The sequence below is a fragment of the Silene latifolia genome, chromosome 2, assembly GCF_048544455.1.
Source record: "Silene latifolia isolate original U9 population chromosome 2, ASM4854445v1, whole genome shotgun sequence".
Taxonomy (NCBI): Eukaryota; Viridiplantae; Streptophyta; class Magnoliopsida; order Caryophyllales; family Caryophyllaceae; genus Silene; species Silene latifolia.
In genome coordinates this window covers 79,583,501-79,602,045 of record NC_133527.1, presented here as the reverse complement: position 1 = coordinate 79,602,045, position 18,545 = coordinate 79,583,501, and positions in this window count along the sequence as shown.

Sequence of the window (18,545 nt, the reverse complement as noted above, 5' to 3'; positions counted from 1 at the left end):
CAACATGGAACGAAATTTCTCCTTGTAGCACAACCGAGTCGGAGGAAGCACCGGAACACAACCCGGCCACCCACCAATGGCTCCAACTTCTTCGGCAAGAGGACAAAGGTCACCCTTCGGGAAAACGAAAACATGATGTTTCGAATCCCAAAACCGAGGACATGCTTCAAGAAATGAAGGTTGCACCTCGACTTGACGAAGCACCAACAATTAACCAACTCCCATGCAAACGAGTTGATACTTTTCGGGAGGCGACAAATCCCGGCACCATAGTCGCAATGCGTTCTCAAAAGCATCCATGAAATATTTTTGTGGAAGAAGAAGAAGAAGAAGTTTGTCGAGATGTTTTTTGTGTTTCGGATGACGTAACAATGAAGCGCAAACGTCCCTATTTATACAAAATGATCAGCGCGTTTTTTCAGGAAAAGAGGATAGCCAGTTTCCATCGCCAGGCTGCTCGCGCCTCTTTGAGGCTTCCCCAGGATTCCCGCTGTTGACTTGTCTCTTTCAACTTGTGTTTTCTGCTGACACCTCAAACCTCCTGCCAGGAAGCTTGCGCCTCTTCGGAATGATTCAGGACATTTTGTGTTTCCTCACACTCACATTTCCTTATTTTCGAATTTTACGAAATCCGACACGGTTTCCATGACGCAGCTTTAAACATACAGATTTTTCTTTCTTTTTTAAAAGGGGGGAAGGGCTAGTCACCCCAATCCGCGACGGATCGTTTCCATGACAGTCAAAATTCCGAAAATTTTTCGCTTTTTCGCAATTTTCCATCAAAAATCAAAATCTAAAATTGATAACACGACGTCAATTTTCCTCAAAATTCAAGCACTCACAAATTCGAGTCTTGACCTCAAAAAATCAAAAATCAAAATACACTCGTAAAAATCTTTTTTAAAAAAATTCATCCCTGACGATTTGTGTTTGAATTTTTCGAGTCACAAATCAATTTCGATAATTTCCAATGCAATTCAAGACACGAGTTTATTGCTCAAATTTTCAAATCAATTCCTTTTGAAGTCCAAACGTGACGACTTGTCGCAAAAATTGTCAAAATTCATTTCAATTTTCAAAAATCAATTTTTAACTTCGAGTCATCTTGGTTAATTTTGTTTTCAATCAAATGCTTTTACGTGTTTGCATTTATGAATACGTGCTATCTATTGCCTGTTTTTCTACACTAACAATGCACGAACTGATGCCAAAACAAAAGGAGAATTGACAGCCGACAGCGCTCCTCTAAAACACAACACAAAAAGCCAGAAATCACAAAAATAAACCATAATCCAAAAACACATATATACAAACCGCCTCACGCAAAATGTGAATATGTACAGGCAAGAGTCCAACACACGGACAAACTACAACAACTTCTCAACGTCTCCCGTCGGACCAGTTCTGGTCTCACTAGGAGTCGCCGCTAACGCAGACACCACCACCTGCTCAGGTTCCCTCTCCGGAGAACTCAACAGCATCTCCTGCTCCTTCACGACGCGAAGCTCCTCCTCCGTTACCAAGTGAGCCCTGAGAGAGACAATTTCCGCGTCTCGGCTCCGCATCACGACGCCTCAAATCCTGGTCCCGACGGATGATCCCCAGCTCCTGGCCCTCGATCGTCGACCTGGCTGCCTCCAACTCAGCATGGACCCACGCAAGTTCCGCCGAATCCGTAGTACCCTACAAAACACAATAACAGATCCTCAAGATCTAAAAACGTGAAATACAAGACAAAATACACAAAAACAGCACACAAAAGTACCTGAGAAAGCCGAGCCACCCGCGCAGCCAGGTCACCAGCAAGCGCCCTCCAGCGGTTAGCCATCCGCCACATGTCCTGGTGACTAACAGTCATCACCTACAAATAAAAAATGTCCTTCAATACAATGTAAGGCAAGGTGTAATTGAGGAAAATGTTCAAGTCAAGAACTCACCCTCAGAACGATCAACCTCCACTCCATGCTAGCATCGGTCACCTCGGCTGTCGCGGGCTCCGGTAAGAGCAACTGAAGCTCCTCGCCACCCGGCCCCTGAAAAGTGGTCTCCGTCGGGAAAGCTGGGGGCTGAGTCCTCATCAGCAGGTCGACTCCCTACCATTTGGATCCACATCAAAGATGATAAACCCTCCTATTAAGAGAGGCAATGAAAACAAAAGAACAGAGGAATACATACCTCGATCGGGTACCAGGCAAGCCTCGACAACCGGAAGGTGTCGTAGTCGGCATCCCGTAACAGCAGCTCCTCACCTCCCTGGCCGTGAAGGTGCTCCTCAACCACATCGGGGTTCGACTCCTAGAACAACACCCTAGGCGGGTCAACCGGCACGCCGAAAGTCTCAGTAAAGCACTAACGAACTAAACGCTCGCCCAGGTACCAAACTGGCTCAATTGTCGTCTCCAAGTACAAACGCAGGGAGCTGCGAGGCCGCAAACGCTCCCTGATGGCAGCCGGTACCCTCTTTTAGTGCTCCCAAGGCCGCCCGACAAATTGCATTCAAAATAAAGCTACTTAGCTAACTGGAGGCTTCATAAACTACCTAGTCATCCTAGCTCTATCTATTTCTAAAAAGAAGAAGGGAAAGAGAGCAAGAACATACATCATCAATCCGAAGCTTGTTCACACGATCCCTGCAGTCCTTGTTAGTCGACTTAATCGACTTCTTTCGAGCCACCGTCCAAGCCCTCACGGCAGGGTAGGTCGAGGGAACACCGTCTGTGAATCCCGGACGCAGAGGAGTGAAGTAAGCATACAACCAAGCCTCTAATCAAACACAGCAAACGCAAATCAGCCAATTTCTCAAAAATTACCAAAATCAAAATCAAAATCAAACTCAAAAAACCACTACAAAAAATTGCTCGTACCTCAAAAATGAGGCCGGGACGAAGCAAAGCAAGAGCACTACCCTCTCCCACTGTCTCCGGTCGCACCGCCGCGTGCAAGTACTGGATGAAACTCGCCAGAGCCGGCGTAACCTAGTCGAACTGACCCAAAGTGTCAAGGTCAGCAAGGAGAGGAAGCACTTTGGTCGACAAGCGCTCACCCTTGTCACCAAAGTACGTGGTACCTAAGAAGTACCACAACCACAGCCGCGCCTCCTTCGTGTCGGCTTCAACCTCTGCCTCCGAGCTCTCCAATGGCGCCGGAATAACCCCCGCCACCCTCCCAGTGAAGTTGTCCTTCACGTACGAACTCGCGATGAGGTACGGAGTAACGTAGGAAGGCTCCGGCAAAGCAGTACCGATCAGACGGGTAACCGCAGGAGAGGACACTGTCTCCGGCGTCTCGGTAAACTTAATCGGTAACTCGCCGCAGGGAAGGCCGGATACCATGGCGAAGTCCTCTAAAGTCACGTCGACCTCCCGAAACTCCATGTGGAACAACGACATCGTATCCCAGTACCAATCCAACATGGCACGGATCAGACACAGGTTCGCCCTAATCAAAGACATGTGAATATCCCGCCAGGCTGCCACCAACGGCCCAAAAGCCGACCTCTGTATCAACGCCCTCATCCCGGCTCGGAGAACGTCATAGAAACCCAGACAGGTAGAGAAGCCCGAAAAACTCCTCATGGTGCCAATCTCCTGAAATCAAAAGCAAACAACGTCAGAATGCCTATTCAGGCCCGACACTTCAAAAGTGACAAAAGTTTAATCGAGGGACACGACTCACCAAGCCCTCGTGAGCACGGTAGAAGATGTGCCTGTCCAGTCGAAGCAACAACTGGCTGCCGTCAAAACCCTCGGCCCAAGCAGGCGCCGCCCGCAAGTGCAACCCCCGCGGGGTTGTAGCCCGCCTACCTCTCCAACTCGCGACGTTGGCATCGTCCTCAACCGTCTCCGCCCTCCGTCTCTTATGGCCACGAGACTCAACATGACGGATGGGGCCCATCTTAATGACCCTAGTGACGTTCTGTAACATCCGTCTAGTCGCACAAGGACGCTGCTTCCTCGTAGAAACCCTCCTCCCGGAGGTACCAGCCTCAGACCCAGTCTAAGCTCTCCCAATGATAGTAGCCCCAACAACGGGCACCTCACGCTCCTCAACGGCCCTTGTAGCCCCGACAGCCTGCTCATGAGGTCTCTCCTCCTCGGTAACGTCCTCCACAACCACGGCAGGTGTGCTAGCCGGAGTACTAACCGGCCCCGTCCTGAACAACTCCTCCAAGGTCGCAGCAAGGGACCCGGTTTGTCCTGAACATTCTCCTACAAACAAAGAACGTCAGCCAAAATTTCGGCATTACGACGGCATGAAATAGATAAATCCAAAAAAAAGGAAACGCAACCTGCAAAGCAAAACAAGGGCAATCCCGCCCAAAATCTAACCAAACAAAACCATTTATGAAAAAAAAAGGACTCACCCCTCTTTTCAAGCAAAAGACGAGTCAAAACCCAAAAAAGCCGGCATTCCAAGGCCCCTGCGAGGTCCGCCCACAAACCAAAATACATTCCCGACACAATGGGGTATTTTTTCTACGGCTCAAAAAGGCAATTCATATGCTAATTTGAGCCCAAACCAGTCAAAAATTCAAAAACGACCGCGAAAAGGCAAACGTGATTTTATCACGCCTCAAAGCGACCTAAGCTACCAATGAGGTCCATTTCAAGGCAAACTGACTCAATTCAAGCTCAAACAGACGCTTATTTTGTCAGACATAAGAACGTCACAAAAGGCAAAAATCCAATTTTGCCCACAATACCCAACGAAGGTCCATAAATGGCGAATACGGGTTTTCCTGACTACAATGCAACCTAGTGGGACCCACTATCCAAGCAAATAAACTTCGCATTGCGAAATGAGACGGTTTCTCACCTCACTCACGTTTTTCGAGCATAGGGAGCGGGAACGGGGACCAAAATGCAAACTAAAAGCACCCCTATACTCCTAAATAGGTTTCTAACCTAATGCAAGCATCAATTTCACTCAAAATGGGCTCAATCAAAAACGCCCAATTTGATTTTCTAGAGTAAAATTCCGCCCTAATTCAATTAAGCCAAAAAATCGACAAATTCAAATGGATTCAAGAGGAAATACGTACCTTGAGATGACATTGTTGTTAATGGCACGAATGGGAGCAAGCTTATGGACCAACAATGGCGTTCTTGAGATTTATCTTGTGTCGAAAGGTGGAAGACGAGTGGGAATGAAATGCAGCCTGGACTCGCGTCTTTTACAGAAAAAACGGAAGCCCCATTGATTCGCAAGAGGGCTCGCGCCTCAATCAAGCGTCCATTTGCTTTTTCACCGAAATATGGGCTTTGGCCCAATTTCCCATATTATACTTCGATTTTTCTTTGACGATATTAAAGGTCGTCATTTTCTCAAAGACGAAAAACTAATAGTGGAAATCCAAAATTCACTATTTTCTTCAATTTTCAAAAATAATAGTGAAGATTCCAAATTCGCTATTTCCATCAAATGTCAACGGCGGCACATAAACCGTCACTTCAATTAATAGTGAAGATTCCAAATTCACTATTTCCATCAAATGTCAACGGCAGCACATAAACCGGCACTTCAATTAATAGTGAAGATTTTAAATTCACTATTTCGATCAAATGTCAACGGCGTCACATAAACCGTCACTTCAATTAATAGTGAAGATTCCAAATTCACTATTTCCATCAAATGTCAACGGCGGCACATAAACCGTCACTTCAATTAATAGTGAAAATTCCAAATTCACTATTCCTTCAAATACTAGCAGGGGGCTTCCTCGCGGAACCCGCTCATTTCAAAAACAGTGATAGTGAAAATTCGACTTCACCATTTCCACAGCGGCATCACGAGTTCGCTACTTTCAAAACAAGCCCATTTGACGCGGCTATGCTCACGGTCTGACCGCCATGGGTGGCGAGCCTTTGTCCGCAAGCACATCAAGGACACATCCCGAAGATGCCTCGGGTACATTTTCTTGCCATGGCTGGCGAGTCTTTGTCCGCAAACACTCAAGGACACATCCCGAAGATGCCTCAGGTACATTCTCTCACCACAACTGGCGAGCCTTTATCCGCAAACACCTCAAGGACACATCCCGAAGATGCCTCGGGTACATTTCCTTACCAAAACTGGCGAGCCTTTGTCCGCAACCCTTCAAGGACAGATCCCGAAGATGCCTCAGGTATGACTCCTTCTTATGGCTGACGAGCCTTTGTACGTAGTCTAATGGACGTTAAACGACCCGCACGAATATTTGACAGACTCTAAACTGTTCCCGGCGACAAGTCCTTGGCTCGTACCCTCGAGTCGCCTTGGCGTCGCCCTTCCCGACGGCAGGTCCTTGGCCAAAATCCTTTCGAGCCGCCTCGACGTCGCTTGGGGCTCCAGGTTGTAATCTTCGATTGACCTGGGGGCTCTACTTTGACTTTCGCCCTGTCCAATCCTCAGTCAAGGTGGGGGCTCTGTAGATACCCAGTATCTACTGAGACTCCAACAAACACACGATGATTATCGGACTACAACATGTTTTGGAATCGCGGCATTTGATCGACAGTTTGTATGCAACTTTACGTCGGAAAACTTAAAACGATTTCGAAAATAAAACATTTCAAAACTACTTGGAGTGTTTAATGCACGACGACGGGGTCGCAATGACACTAACTAGAGTCAAAACCGACACCAAACCAAAAACCGACTCGAAAATTCAAATCCCGACTCCAACAACGAGTCAAACCGAGTCAACCACCAAAAACAAAACATTTCAAACCTTCTACCTTAAGTTTTCCCGGATTCATGAATGGTCAAGTACCAAACATGTGACTACAAAACCTAGGATAGAACAAATCATGATTGCGTTCGTTGTGAAAGCGACAAGACAACTCGAAGAACTGCGACGTGGCTCGCGCCTCTTTGAGCAGCCCAGGTGGCCACGTCGCTCAAAACTCACACAACCACTCATTTCCCTATAAATACCCCTCAAATGCCCCCCATTTGAGATTAACGCGAGAGTCCGCCCCCTCATTTCTCCCTTAAAATTCTCGACTCGACTTCTTAAGTCACAATCTGACGCGTATTTACGACCTACCGATTGTAAATAAGTGCCTTACACATTGTTTGGTACCGTCATCGTGCATTAAATCACTTGACCGACCATTTCTACCACTACACCATCACTAATCTTAAAACACTCTTTTTTACTTACTAAAACGGTTTTAAACCGAGTTTTTTCTGACCAAACGAGTTGTTTCACTTACGTCGGTCACTCGCCATAACCAAACATGTAAGTATGAGGGTGTAAAAATCCTCTTTTATTATGTTCTTATTTGTTTCATGTCTATAACATGCTAAAACGTGCATAACATGAGCCAAAACATGGGATAAAAGAGCCAAAACCGAGTTTTGGTCTAAGACAGTAGCCCCTTAGGTTGCAGGCTTACCTGCGCCTAAATGGGTGTTCAGACAAGAACTCAACAGTGTTTGTTCTTGTCATTTCCTTTTAATCCATTTTCATATTTGTAATTGGTTTTCACCATTTCAAATATTTTCCAACCCTTTTTATTTAATCTTATTTGTTTTATCCATAAAACATTTTTCACCCTTGGTTCCTCATACCATGACGGTTAAATCCGTGTTTCGGTGATAATATTTGGTTAATGACATTTAAAAGGTATTTTAAAACCTTTTATTTCATTTCTTTACATTTCTAAAATAAACATATTAGTCCCGAACACAAAGTCATCCTTGGTTCTACATACCATGCCTGAATTTAACCCGGGTACGATGATGAGTATAGACTAATTACATTCAAGAAGTTAAAACAATGACTTCATAATTATTTTCAAAACTATTCATGTCAAGTTTGTCAAATCGAACCCGACACCGAATATTATCAAAATAATGATGATTATTCGAGTCTAGTTCTTCAAATCAACAAATGCGGTCTAAACGATCTTTTCAAATCAAACCGGGTTCAAATACCCATCTTTTAACACGTTTTATAACGTTTTCTAAAAAGTCAGAACACGGCACATAAACCGTGGGCTAACCCGCGCCTAAACAGGACCTTCATTTCTCATTTTCAAAACCAGGGAGAGGCCCCTTATACCGCCGGCTGGCTCGCGCCTCATATAGCCGTCTGGTACAGGATCTGTTCCCTTCCAACATTAGTCTAGGACGATCCCGACTCCAGTTAGCCCGGATACAGGATGAATCAGATAACTATTTACTCGTTCAAAATCATGTTTGCAAAATACCAAGACAAATGGATCACGTTATGCACCCTAAACCTAATACGGTAAATGGATGTTTAATTTTCGTCTTGCATGTAAATCAATAATTAATCCAACTCGACATCTTATACTTGATACTTGGATTAAATCAACCGACTTAGAAAGCTCTTACATGTTAGGTTTAAATTTTTGGATGCGCATTCATGCATTTAAGCCGTTTTATCAACTTTTGCATTCAACCAACCAAGATCGATCAGTAGAGGCCGCTACCGCGGGCGGGATTGGGTGTCTGATTAAAGGGCTTCCCAATACGTACCTTCACCACTTACTCAGAAACTTTGGATAATGGACGACCTTATCCAGGGCGTACGAGAGTCGTTCTAGAGATATGATGCTAAAGAGGGACGATTTCCTTATCTTTAGTACCTATGTCAAACGCTGCTTTGTGATTCGATTTGACCGAGGTATAAAGTGGAATTCAAACGGGTTCCAAGCATCCCACAAATGCTTGGTGGCGACTCCGAACATCTCTAATCATTTCGAGACCATTACCGAGACGAAACCGACCGATCTAAAACGATCCGGTCGAAAGAATTTTTACACCGCCGAGCGTGGCTTTCAATACACCGCTGCATGTCCACAGCTTGGCCTGGTGTGCATGTGGCCCGTGACTACGGACCGGTAGGTTGACACCCAAATCCACGGACCGAGACGTGGCCCATGTCCACAACTGGCTTTACGTTCCATTATTTTTTTTTTATTTTTTTTTTCTCATACGGGTCTCTCAAGAATATACATCATAAAACAAAGAAAATACTTGAACTTAACGACTGACATAAATCCTTTACTTTTTATATACAGCATAATCATACCGGCCTACCTTTGTGTACATAGTATAAGAAATCCGGGTCTGAGACCAATCTCGGCCTTTACCGGATAACATAATTATCGTTCATATGGGGCCATACTTCCCCCTCCCCTTATCGTTCATATGGGGTCATACCCCCCCCCCCCCCCCCTTCTATGTACACAGGACAGAATAATATCATCTCTATCCAATAATCGTATCCCGAATATTACAAATGGCCAATTATACATTATAACCACTATATAAAAAAAACATATAAGAACAGTTTATATCACATGTGAGCATTATAACAGTATTATAAAGCTACCTTCGTAAAAAAATGATATCCTATAACATTATTTTATTATGATAGAGTAAACATAAAATTTACGAAGTAGGGTCCCAAAATCACACCTTATTTCTTTTGAAGAAAGAATTAATTGTATCTACGAATTTTATGAAACACTTCTCACTTTATTGTAAGTATGAGGTAAGATAGGACTAAGACTGGTTCTTGTGCTTTTAAAAAAACAAACGGCCTTCTTTCTATTTATAGGCAAAAGAAACATAGCCACTAAGTAAAAAATTGCCTTAGTTATTTATTTGCTCTTCTAAGGAATGAGAAAAGAATAAACACGTAGTATTTTAAGCAACATTGCAGGCTGCGTATCAAGTCACTAGGCACGTGGCCATTTAAGCTAGTTTGATCCGTTTCTCGTACAAACGTCTTTCCGATATTAACTATATATCCGTGTTAGCGGCCCATATAGAAATATAATTGAATAAATAGGTCATCATGATTATTTAATAAAATAATATATACTCACACTCTTAATCCTTGTGCCCACATCAAAGGGGAAGAAAATAGCAAATTGGAGGGAGTATTTGTTTTTTTTTTTGGGATTTTATACTTTCTTCTAAACTCATACACAAATTATATTTTCACAATTATTGCTCTTACCGCTACAATATATTCATCCCCAAATATTTTTATGGGAATTATTTGTATGGACCTTTAGACCTACCTTTCAGGTCTCTTATTTTAATAGGTAAAGAAGAAGAAGACTCTTTTATGGTGCTTTCATGGATTTGGATTCGGGTAATATTTAAAATTGACTTTGGGAGACGTTGACATGAAGACATGAAGTTAGTTGAAGGTTGGGCAGCTAACAAGGTTGCAGGGACAAAACCAGCAAATAGATCAAGAAACATCCTTTTCTTAGCAGGGAGAGAAAAGAGCTTTGTGACAACACCCTCTTCACTGTCAGACTTGTGGGGTTGAAGAGGAACTACCTGCAAAGAAAGGGTAAGCAGGTGAGCAAAGCAGAAGTGGGTTCGACCCAAGTGACTTACTTTTATTTCTAATCCAATATTCACAGATGTAGTCAGTGGGCACGCCAAGGGAGCTGATCTTAACATAGAAGAATTTCTGGAAACAGTCTTAGTTCTTTGATCTGGACGGGATGGAGAGGAAGTTTTCATGGCCGTCCCTTAGCATGAAGGTGCACTGACCCTTACCCAACGAATGACATTAAAATCGATGCGCCAAGTCGCAATACTGATTTCGGACCCCAGCGTCTGATTTAGGGCAAGAGTGGACAACACGATCCTCCAAGCATAAGGATTCAGCTAAGCAATGATGAAGCGGTTCACTAAGATGAACTCTTGGATCATAGAGAGTTCCTAAGGTTTTATTCGTTACGTATGATTAGATGAAGGCTTTGAAAGTTGAAAGTCTTGAGAGTTGATGATTTGAGGAATATAGAAGTATAAAGGGGCAGTTATATAGAAATGTGTTGGTTATGAGGTATTATGGAGATATGATGGAAGGATGTTGCAAGACAGAGTTACCTTGATTGATGATTGTACGAGAATACTAAGGCCCTGCTTATCTTGCTTTATTTTTCTTAACTTAAGGTGTCGTCTTCGGGTAGGTAAAATTGTTATTGAGTTATCTATTCTTGTCATCTTTGTACGTGTCAACCATACCTCTTCTATTTGAGTCTTAAGACTAGAGGTTTCTTTTATCCTTGTCCTTTATTTGTTCCGTTTATAGTTACTCTCTATCAGTTCTTAATTTCAACTCTAATTTCCTTCTTTTACGACTTTTTGTAATTTCTCTCTTACATTGATTTTTCCATAAAACTTCCTATAACGATGTCTCCTTTCGGTTTGTGGAATTACAAGAAAATGTTTCCTTTTTTGGGTTTGCATGACATTTGTTCTTTTATGGTAAAGTGAAAATTTTTGAATTCTCTTCAGAGCTACTTGTGAACATCTCGTAGTGGAAGCTTGTATCCTTTGGTGAGCGATGTTAGATACTTCGAGTTTGATGTTTGGTTTTTGAGGTTGAGCGCATAGTTCCATCGTGGTATGCGAGTATGAATTCGGACAACATATAAAGTTTGGAGAAGGAGTATTAAAGGTTATATTTTGAGCTTAGACAGTTTGAGGATGTTATTACATTGAGGGTACACAGATGTTTATTTGTTCTATCTGAGATATAGCGTTTCATTAAGAGTATGAGTGTTTATTTGAAGAACATAGATTTATGTAGTCTTGTGGTGGTTTAATAGTGCTCGGATAATGTTCATGGATAGTAGGCTCTGACTACAAATTGAGGTTATAAGTTTGGTGTTTATATGAGCACGAATGATAAGATTTATATGGTGATATTATTGTTCATTGCGTTGATGGAATTACGTAATCCATGGGCAAGTGTATTGTGGTACAATAGGTACTAGCTAAACAAAAGGTGTATAGTTCTTTGGGTGGTTAAGAATGTCATGAACATAAGTGTTCAAAGGAAATTATTGAGTCTTGCGAGTGCTATTGATGATGATGTTGTCATGAGATTGACACTACGCCAAATAAGACATCCAATAACGGTCAAATAATGCAATTAACGTTATTAAATAGAAACACGTTACCGTTATTGCAACGACTGTTGTTAAATATATACCACGGTTGTATGACCGTTATAAAACATCAATAACAAGTCTATAATACCGTTATCACTACTGAAAAACCGTTATAAAACTGTTGTTAATTATGTTTATGGCAACGGGTATACTTTTAAGAAACCGTTATTCGATATTAATAACGGTTTTAAACCCGTTGTCCTAGTTCACTATTGACAACGGTTTAGTGGTTCCAAAACCGATGTTAAATATTATCTATGAGAACGGTTCATTTCGTTATCTTATTTAATTAAATGTCAATACTTAACAACGGTTTTATTGCGTGATAAACCGTTGTTATATTTATCAATTGATGAAACTTTGACAACGATTCTTTTTAAATTAACCGTTGTTAACATTTTGAAGTCGACAACGGTTATCGTTCGTTATCTTATATTTTTGGCGGTTTGAATGGGGAGGGAAAAGATGCCAACGGTTATTTATCTAAATAAAACCGTTGTCAAATAATTGTTTGCAACGGGTTGTTCTAACCGTTTTCGTTTTTAATTTTTTGTTTTACTTTTTAAAATGATTTTAGTTTGTAGCAGCTGCTAGAATGTTATTTTTCAGTTGCTGCTGAAAATAGCATTCCAGCAGCCGTGCACTGCAAAAATTCAATCCTGCATCAAAATATTACACCCCGTGATCAATTAAACCCAGTTTCAAAACAGTACAAACAGGATGATCAAAAGCCAAAACAACTTCCTCAAAAAACAAAAGAAGCCAATACACAATGGCTCTATATGTATACACACACACACACACGTACAAAAGCATGAGCAAGCTATTGAGACTCCGCTAATGAAACAACATAACTGGCCCACATATTTCTCATCCGATTGATGTCCTATGGCGAATATTCTGGGGCTTTGTTGAGTATTAGTGGAAACTAAAATTCAAAATATATATAATCAAAATAGATATAATACATGGAAGTATACAGAATTGAACTCAATTTACATCTCAAATAGTTTTTAAATCACACTAACCCGTATCGGAATGGTAGAAAGTTTTCCGTCGATAACCTTCCACATGGAGTGACAAACGTAAAAGGAACATTGTTTGTCGTCTGGTGCTTTAGGAGACTATTATATAAATCACACACAAATAAACTGAATTAGATAATCAACCTCTCGCATAAACATTAATTAAATGGTACGACTAAATATTAAGAATACACTTACTATTGGTGTGATAAAATTGAGATCAGTGTTGCTTTCATATTTTCCAAATGGACATAATCTTTTTTTTTCTTCAAAAACACTAATTCATAAATATACACACATGCCATTATTATTTGCATATATATATATATATGGCTCAAGTCATACAATAACAAATGACATTATTGAAGGTTGTAAACTTACTCAGTTATCATCCTTACACAACTGTCAGAGGGTTTGCCTTCGCGAGAGTCAATCCAGTACACTTTTTTTGTTTCCACTTGGATTACCAGTAGCACCCAATGCTTCCTATTCATTTTTAGACATTGAACTGTGATGAGAGTGTCGTTGGGGCTCTCAATCAAACACATTTATATTTTTCAACAAACAACTAGTTAGTGGTTAAGTCGAGGTCGATCCACGGAACGAGGGGTACACAAATTGTTCAATCTAATTATGGTTATGCTTGGGGTTATCACAATTGTAATGTGTTGAAGATTCGAGTCTAATGAAAGCAATGGAGTAAAACAAGCAATTAAAGGAAGGATGTAAACAAATGACTAAAAATGCTAGGATATCATGGGTTCATAAGGGATTCATGGGAGTGGATCATACAAACATGTTCTCTACTAGATGCAAGCACTTATTGTTTTGATGGGATTGAGTTAGTGTATAGCTTACAATCCCTAAGAAGGCTTGGGTCCCGGAGCCGAATCGATTAGATTGTACAACACCTACAAGTCGACTTAGTCCTTCTTATTCAACTATATGCATGGTCTAATGAGACTCAAGTTTGTTTATGTCTTACAAGTTTCATTGAAAAGATAAGTGATGGGTAAAAAATGCAAGGATTCATAGCCTCGCATTTCGTCAAACATAACATGTGCATAAGTTCAAATCACAACAAGCAAGCAAATTAATTACGAAAACATATTAGATTAAGCATGAATCATTCCCCTTGTTTGTTTTCCCTAATTACCCATTAATCCTAGCTAAATGACTACTCACTCATAATCAAGTTTAACATGTTAATAAGGTTGTCAATCATACTAACAAAGCCAAACATGATGAATAAATGATGTGATTAACAATAATTAAACAAGAGTAAAAGAGATTATACCTATGAAGATGATTCCAAATAATAAGGCAAAGAATAAATGTAGAGAAATTGATTGATTGATGAAGAGTTGTCAATTATCCAATAATAACCCAATAATCTTCAATTACCCAATAATAAACTTGAATTACCCAATAATAAATTTGAACAATAATTAAAGGAAAGATTAATGTGTGATTTGTGGAAAGATAAAAGAGTAATATATTCTAATCTACTTCTAATGAAGGTTTAATCTAATCTAAGGGAACTTGATTTAATCTAAGGAAACTTGGTCCTTTGATTATTACAAATGGAGTATTTATAGTGGTACATCATTAGGTTAAGCAAGGGTAGATTAGTAAATAACAATGCTAAGTGTTTGAGTGCGGAATTGCAAGTCTCCAAGGATATGCGCGGATCCACTACTACAAATCCAGGCAACTACAACGCCCCTTTAACAACGAATATTCACGAAAATCACAATAGACGTTGTAGAATGTATGGCGCGAATTTTACTAAAATCAATTACAACGGGTATGGTTATAAAAACCGTTGTTATTCGTTTTAACAACGGGTCACACATGAACAACCGTTGTTAATAATTTGGCGCAAAATTGGCGCAAAGTTAGTGAAAAGTAATCACAACGGTTATTTTTGAAACCCGTTGTTAAAACTTATTTAACAACGGGTGTTTTCTACAACCGTTGTTAAAACATATTTCACAACGGTTGTTGTTTAATAACCGTTGTCAATACCTTCCATACTATAAACCACACAAACACAAGTCTGCTGCAGCCACAAAACACAAACCTTAATACACAAACACAACCCCAAAGCAGACCAAACACAAACACAAACACAAAACACACACTTTCTCATCGTCTCTTTCTCTCTTTCTCATCGCCGCTTTATCTTCTCGCCGTCCTTTGTTGATTTCATCGTCTCTTTACGTACGTTCTGTAATTATCAGGTTTGTTTCATCGTCATTATTTTATTGTTCTAATTATTTCATTTCAATGTATGTGTTTTTATCGACCATTAGGTTCCGTTAAGCATCTGCTAATTATTTCATTTCCATGTATGTGTTTTTATCGACCATTAGGTTCCGTTAAGCATCTGCTAATTATTTCATTTCCATCTTCTTTGGCGTCCTTCAGTACGGATCGAGCATGTTTTAGCAGTTAGGGTTTGGAGAATATATTGAGATAATGGAAATGCATGTTAGTTGAGATAATGCAATGTATTTATACTAATGTGTGGGTTGAGTTGTTTTTTAATTAATATATATGTTAGGAAGTTGTGCCATATATGTTAGGAAGTTGTGCCATAATCAGATCTTGATGATGACTGATAGATCTATGGAGTTGAAAAAATGGAAGCAAATCAAACAAGCATAACTCAACACTTTCAAAATGTTCATTTCATTTAATTTTAAACCAAATACATTACAGCAATTATCAGAAATCAAAAGATGTATAATAAGCCGGAACAACCCCGGTTAAGCGTAAAAAACGCTTCTCAACCTGCCACCAATCACGCCACTCTGGTATACCGCTAACTTCCGGGTCATTGGCTTCATATTTTGCAATAACAGATTGAATATATGCAAGGACACGACTTGCATGTGGAGATAAGGTTGGAAGAGTACAACTCAACATATCTCTGGTCGCATGACCAAGTTGCGAGTAACAAAGCCGACTAGGGTATGAAGATGATGATGATGATGAGGCTTTGTTGACAAGCCGGACCGCTTCACGCCTCTTAATCCAATAATTCCGTTGATGTTCAAGGGATGCTTTGATTAATGGGTGTTGATCGCGGAAGCCCTTGGCGAGAACCTTCCCATCATCTTCAATCGTTTGTGTAAGCCATTCTTCGTTGTTGATAAAATTAGGGTTTATTGCCATGTTGTTTCAATTAATGAATTTTAGTAAAGGATGCTTTAATATGTTGGTAAAGGATGCTTTAATATTTATAGCTAGTAATATTTAATTTAATTTTTTTTTTATTTTTTAAGAACAAACAACAACGGTTATTTACAAACAACCCGTTGTCTTTAGTTATAACAACGGTTTTGTATATTAAAACCCGTTGTTATAACTTTCCCCCCAAAATTGAGTCACACTTTCCACAACGGGTTTTTATATTTAAAACCGTTGTTAATAGTTTTAACAACGGTTTCCGTAAGAAAACTAACCGTTGTTAAAACCTTCTACAACGGACGCTTTAACAACGTCCGCTTTTTTATGTAACAACGGTTTTTGACCGTTGTTATAGCCTGTATCTGTAGTAGTGATCACGTAGCAAGGAAAAACTTCCCGTCCAACAATCCGCTCGTCCCGAGCGAAATATGAGCATCCTGAGCCTCAACCCGAGCGGGTTGAATTTAGCCCGAGCGGGTTGAGCTGTGTCCTGCTCCAGTTGTATTTGACCCGCGCGGGTTGAGCTGCTGTTCTCTTTCTTTTTGCTTTTAAGCCTATGATGCTTCTATATACTCTTTATTCCTACATCCTTGGTCATCATTCTTGCCTCCTCTTCATACTAGTCCATCCAATATCGTCAAAAAGCTTCTAAATATGCACGGGAGATGGGAATTCTGCCTAATTATCTTTCTTCCTACAAAACATACGAAATGCACTAGGAAAGCAGAATAGAAAGCATTTGACAGATGAAATGGCTATAGAATAATATAATAGTATGCAAAATAGGTTCAATTAGGGGACTAAATGTGCGCAATTATGAGTCACATCAAATATCCCCAAACCGAACCTTTACTCATCCCGAGTAAAGAGGTGACTAAAAGTAGACCTTTATTTAAACTATCCTAATAATATAACCGATGTGAGACAATTAGCGGGTCTCACTCGGCCCCTTCAACTCACAACAAGACAACTATGAGGTAGGATGCCTTCTTGCAAGGCAAGGTGGGGCTTGCCAAAATGGCAATACATCCAAGCATTAACGCACAAAAAACAAGTAATGGATGCATCTACAAAAATGAATAGCCACTTTCCTCATCTAAGTGGCGGAAATTATATACAAGGGAAGCAATCTAAGGGTACACATTCCATCATAGATACGGTTTCTTCAAACTACTAAGTAGAAGGATACCAATAAATCACCTCCAAGTTGTGTCAAGCTAGGGTACCTTCGTCCTTAATCGTTAAATGCTTTCGTCAAGAGTAGACTCTATATGGTGTCAGAAAAACTTGAAGATCGTGGAATTCCCGTTCTTGCCTAGACAAGAAGAAGGGCCGTCCCCTCTCTACCATGCACAAAAGTGGATACGATGGAAAAGGGATCAATAGTATTTGAGTTTCATATGGGAGTTTGCTTTTTATTGATGTTATTTCCCCCCAATTTCATGTGGCATTTGACAGAGAACACTTTTCTTTTTGTCATTCTTTTTTTGTGTTTAGCATTTCAATACTTGACAATTTCAACTTATTTTTGCATTTCTTTTAGAACATTTTAAAAGTCACCCCAATTAGTAGTGAGGGTACTTGTATTTTAAGCATAGGAGTTTTCATTTTTGTTACTCCTCTTTTCTTTTGATGCAATTGCAAGCTTTTTTACTTTCATTTCAATTCTTGAACTCAAATTTTGAACAATTTTTGTGCCCATTCCCTTTTTGAGGACAAAATGTGGTAAAACATAGATGATGTTTGCATGGTTTCAAGGGTCACCTTAGAATAAACGGTACCCAAGGAGTTATCACACCACAAGGTACTCTTGGCTAGGCCTTAATCCATGGATCAAAGGATACTAGCATGACACATCCTAGGGTGTTTTACAAGTATTCTAACAAGCAAAGTCTTAAGAAGAAAAAGTATCTACAAGGGCCTCATATACACTTGTCAAGCTTCCCAAATAAATGCTTTCACAAAATTTTCTAACCATGCAAACTATATGCCATGATGCAACTATCATATATACAACCTAATGCATATGCTTTTATCAACTAATATACCAAATAATCTAAATGCAATCCTATAATCATATTGTTTCATTCCGCATCAATCAAAATAAAGCCACATAGTCATTAACATAGAGAGGAAAAAGGAGATTGGAAGATCATACCATGCGGTCTTCAATATCTTCATGTCTCGGATGTGGCGTAGTCTATCAATGTGAAAAAGGATAGACAAACAAGCAAACAAGTATATATGATATATACAATTCTACACCATAAAGGAATGAACATGTTTTTTGTTTTTTCAAATTTTCAATTTTTATGGTTTTTGATTTTATGAAATGAAAAGACATGTTTTTGTATTTTTCAAAATTTTTAATTTTTTTTTGTTGTAT